The sequence below is a fragment of the Ursus maritimus genome, unplaced genomic scaffold, assembly GCF_017311325.1.
Source record: "Ursus maritimus isolate PB19 unplaced genomic scaffold, ASM1731132v1 scaffold_23, whole genome shotgun sequence".
Taxonomy (NCBI): Eukaryota; Metazoa; Chordata; class Mammalia; order Carnivora; family Ursidae; genus Ursus; species Ursus maritimus.
Genome location: NW_024424786.1, coordinates 36,275,308 through 36,280,685, shown reverse-complemented (window position 1 = coordinate 36,280,685; position 5,378 = coordinate 36,275,308). Strand labels below are relative to the sequence as shown.

The following is a 5,378-nucleotide window of genomic DNA, read 5'->3' as shown; positions in this document are numbered from 1 at the left end:
GCATATACTTAGCTTTTTTAAGAGGAGAAAGTGTCCAACTGTATGAATTTTAGCAAACGTTTTTTAAAAATCTCCTGGTTAGAAGCAAAGTAAGGGAGTCTTTACATATAGACCCCACTGTGATGGTTGAAGAGATACATTTTGGAGGACTAAAATGGCAGGGGAGGATGGTGCATATGTTTGTGTGTTTGTATCAGGGAGCTTTTAATTCAGGGTGGACATATGAAAGATCACTCCTACCAGTGATACCAGAACAAATAGAACACCCATCATGTTGGCTTTGTCCATGACCTTTCATTTCAGAAGGACCAGATATTTCCTTCTCTCCCATGATGTGAGGTGGATTGCCAGCAAACTGCTTCAGTAACAAAGGAAATTGAATTGCTTATGAAGGATTGCCTACACTAGCCCGTGAGCCAGGGTGTGCTTCAAGGATACTGAAGATGTGTCTGGAAATACAAAAGGCCCTTCTACGAAATGCGCTTTTCTCTTGCAGGTTGGAGTCAGTATTGGAGCTAACATTATCAGCACACTACTTTCAAGCACTGGGATAGTTCTTCTCTCAAAGAATTTAGTTAATGTATTCTTATTTGAATGCTTGGAGTTATCTGAGTGTTCATTGATTAAATCTTTTATAAGTGTAAGTACTATTTTGTTGGATGGTGTTTTCACATGTGGTGCTTGTTTTCAGTTACATTAGTCCTCAGTGACTAAAGCCTACAATGATGTTTCTCAATGTTGAAAAGTAACAGGAGAAAAAAAAAAAAACCCAAACAAATGTAATCATGAATTTTGTTAAAAAACAAAATGAAACAAAAACCTGATTTTAGAATTGAAGAATTATGTGAGCGTGTCATTTGAAAAACATACTCTTATCATTCCAAATTCTCTCTCTTCTCTGGGCACACTGATCTATGTACAGTTTATTCTCCCCCACTGATCTATGAACAGTCTTTGACTGTTCAAGAGAGACCTGATCTGGAACATTAATTGAAAATTAGCCTAGGGGGCGCCTGGGTGGCTCAGTCGTTAAGCGTCTGCCTTCAGCTCAGGGCGTGACCCCGGAGTTCTGGGATCCTCCGTTGGAAGCCTGCTTCTTCCTCTCCCACTCCCCCTGCTTGTGTTCCCTCTCTCCCTGGCTGTCTCCATCTCTGTCAAATAAATAAATAAAATTTTTTAAAAAAAGAAAAGAAAAAGAAAATTAGCCTAGGGATTAAAATTATTTAAATTAAATTTTTAAATTATAGTTAAAATTATACAAAATTTGGGAGCTGGTCTGCATCCTTTTAATGTTAATTTAAAAGACCAATGGACACAATAGCCAAACTGTAGAAGGAGCCGAGATGCCCTTCAACAGAAGAATGGATAAAGAGGATGTGGCCCACATATACAATGGAATATCACTCAGCCATCAGAAAGGATGATTACCCACCATTTGCACTGACATGGATAGAATTGGAGGGAATTATGCTAAGTGAAATAAGTCAAGCAGAGAAAGACAATTATCATATGGTTTCACTCATATGTGGAACATAAGGAATAGCATGGAGGACACTAGGAGAAGGAAGGGAAAAATGAAAGGGGGGGACAAGAGAGGGAGGAATGAACCATAAAAGACTATGGACTCCAGGAAACAAACTGAGGGTTTCAGAGGGGAGGGGTGTGGGGGGATGGGTTAGCCTGATGATGGGTATTAAGGAGAGCATGTATTGCGATGAGCACTATATGTTATACACAAACAATGGATCGTAGAACACTACATCAAAAACTAACGAAGTGCTGTATGGTGACTAACATAACAACAACAAAAAAAGCCAATGGAATGTTGGTAAATCCATCTTTTCTGTGAGTAAATTCGAATCATGTGACGTGCGTGTATGTATGTGTATGCATATGTATATGTGGAGTGTGTGTATGAAAGAGAGAGAGACAGACAGACAGACAGAAATCCTGGTGTGTTCATAGTCAGTGTTTGTCTAATACCTGTGACAAAATGGCTGAACTATGAATAACTGACTCTAGAATGTGAAGGGAGTTCTTTTGCAGAGCTTTGCCATTTAGAATTCCCGTAACTCGTATTTGTTTCTGTAGGAGTTTATGTATGGGTGCTCACTGAAGCAAGCTTAGTGTCAGATCCAATCTTCTGTCTGAAGAGAATGTGCATATCTTGGATAGGAAGTGCCTTGTTCTGCAAAATATCCGCCAACCCTTGCCCCCTGGGCAACCAGGATGAGAACATGGCAGGCTAAAGCTGGTTGGGGAAATCTAAACTCTTGCTCTTCTTCTCTTCCACAGAGTGTTGTGATCCTTCAAATGGTAGTGACTTGCATGCAGAGTTTTATTTCCTTCTCACTCTGTGGGCTCACTTATACGGTGAATGGCAATGAGATCAGCTGGGTGAGTAACCCTTTTTATCGGGAAGGTGAGGAAGCATTTAAAACATTTCAGAGAATCATAGGTGCTAAGTGTTAACTTCAATCTCTGGTTGAATAGAGTTGGCAAAACCACCACATCAAAGCACCCCCAAAAACTCTCTTAATGGGAAGACAGGGAGCCGGTGAGTTTAGACATCAGTGGCTCTGTGTTAGACTCACCAGCCATTCTTCCTCTACTCATTCCTTCGTAGAAACAGTTCATTCGTAGTGACTTACACAGTTCCCCTCATTCCCTCACACTTGCATTTCTTATCCTTTCACCCAAAATATACTGAATATGTATTATATTTCCTGGGTTGTGAGATAAGGAAACAGTGGCTTTGCCCATGTCTTCAACTAGTGAAAGTCATAACAGATAAAACAAATACTTAACGAAAAAAGTGGCAGTCAAGTAAGAGATACGATAGCTCTAGGAACACATAATTTAGGAGGCCAACGCCTTATCCATTAGGCGACCGGGGCTGACAGGAACACATAATTTAAATAGTAATTCCACACCTCGTAATTTTTCATGTAATCCTATCAACCGTATACACACCGACACGTTCATGTCCTCATGTGTACGTACATATCCCTATGTGTATATGTAGTCTCCCACATAATCACATGTCATAGATTCTGCAAAGCCCTCATAAATGGTTGGCCTTGCTATACCCCAAACTTATCATATCGATATTTCTGTTTCCGTGTCCCTAGGACAAAAGAGAAAGCAACATATCTCACTGTGCTCATGGATAGCATTTTTTTAAGATTTTATTTATTTATTTGATAGAGAGACAGAGAGCATGAGTGGGGGGAGGACCAGAGGGAGAGGGAGAAGCAGACTCCCCGCTGAGCAGGGAGCCCAACATGGGGCTCAATCCCAGGACCCTGAGATCATGACCTGACCTGAAGGCAGACACTTAACCAACTGAGCCGCCCAGGCACCCCTTCGTGGATTGCATTTTATTATTTTTATGGAATGGCCCTCTCTCTTACTCCTCCTCAAACTCCTGTAGAAGCTGGCATGGATTGTTGGCTACATAAATACCTGACGAGATCAATGAAAAGTATATTTTATTGTGGTTCCAGACATGGCTGGAATTGCCCTGTCTCTGCCTAGGCTGTCATGAAAACCTTGCCTGGCCAGGGTGTCTTGGCTTTGGCACTACTGACATTTTGGAATGAGTAATTATTTGTTGTGGGGTTGACGGGATGGTCTGTGCCCTGTAGGATGTTTGCAGCATCCCTGGTTCTATCCATTCGATGTCAACAATTTCTTCCACCCCCAATGTTGACAACCAAAATGTCCCCAGACATTGCTAAATATCCCCTGGGGGAGAGAGTAAGAGTACCATCAGTTGAGAATCAGTGAGCTACATAGAGCATTGCAGAGATAAATTGACAAGATCAGACAAAAGTCACTGAAAATTTAGGTGAAATCATTGTAAATGTCATTATGTCATATTTCTAGGTTTCTGCACTAAGTTGCGTGATCAGATCACATTCTGAAGATCCTTATCAAGACTTATTGACTCAACCTGAATTGTATGAAGACTTAGTGCTGCAAGACATAGACCCTTTTCACTCTGATCCATGAGACACCATCATACCATTCTTTACCACACCAGTGCCTCTTGAATCCATGATGGCAACCAAAGACAGATTTTCTGATAGGAATCTCCTACAAATACCCTCCTTCCCACGTCTTTCATTATGCAATTTCACACACACACACACACACACATACACACACACGATTAGCAATATATGTGCTTTAATTTATAGTTGACCAGCAAATACTAGTATTAGCACTCCATAGATGAATAGACCTCTTTTCATTTGGATGGTCTATTACCATTTTTAAGCAAATATTAGTTCTTAGGTCCCACAGAGTAATTTATTATTACACACTTGCTTCTTCCTAGAAACTGTACTTCCTTCTTGGTTGACAGTTTATTCAAGTGAAACATCTTTGTACAAATAGTTTGGATAAGTAGTGGCATACCATCTGGCATTGGGTCCAATCTAAATTCCTTTGACTGTTGAATGTACCAACTCTTCTTTGCTTATGTCAAGGGGAACTTGAGAAAATATAATAAGATACCAAGTGTATATTATCACACAATAATGTATGACATATAATAAAAATCTAATGCAACTTCATTATTATCTGAATGCCAATTTAATCACCCTACCCCTCAATGATTTTTTTTTTAAAGTAATGTTGCTTCTTTCTTGGTGACTATGTATCACAGTGTTTAAAAAATATTTTATAAGGCACTATCTAGGGTTTGGTTTCTCAAAGGCAGGTTTTGAGATTAGGATTTGAGGGTATATTTTTTAAGAAAACAGAGACCACTGACTGGGAGAAAATTTTTGTAAAGTATATATTTAATAATAGTCATGTACCCAGAATACATAAAGAACTCTCAAAACTCAGTAACAAAATAGCAAACAACCCAAGTAATATGTGTGCAAAATAATTGAACGGACACTTCACCAGAGAAGACATAGAGATTACAAATAAACACATGACAAAATACTCAATCTCGTTAGCTGTTAGGAAATGCAGATTAAAACCATAATGAGATTCCTCAATACTCCCATTAGAATGGCTAAAATTAAAAAGACTAATCATAACAAGTATTAGCAAGAACATGGAGAATAGAAGCCCCCATACACAGTTGGTGGGGATGTGAAATGATCCAATTATACTGGAAAATATTTTGGCAGTTTCTTAAAAGTTTAAACACCTACTGATCACCCAGCTAATCTACTCTTGGGTAATTATCGAAGAGAAATAAAGGTATATGTTAGTACAAAGGCTTGTACACAAATGCCAATAACAGCTTTATTTGTAATAACCCTCAACTGAAAACACTTTCGGTGTCTGTTAACAAGTAAGTGACTAAACAGATTGTGGCATAGCCAAACAGTGGAATACTACCACTGAGCAATAAA

At 39.2% G+C, this 5,378-nt stretch overlaps 1 long non-coding RNA gene across 1 annotated transcript; it reads left to right on the top strand.

Annotated features, from left to right (window-relative positions):
• Nucleotides 1-2,347: 2,347 nt before the first annotated feature.
• Nucleotides 2,348-4,580, top strand: LOC103661317. The gene is made up of 2 exons (XR_568028.1): nucleotides 2,348-2,397; nucleotides 3,889-4,580. It is a non-coding gene; the product is annotated as an uncharacterized LOC103661317 (long non-coding RNA).
• Nucleotides 4,581-5,378: the final 798 nt, after the last annotated feature.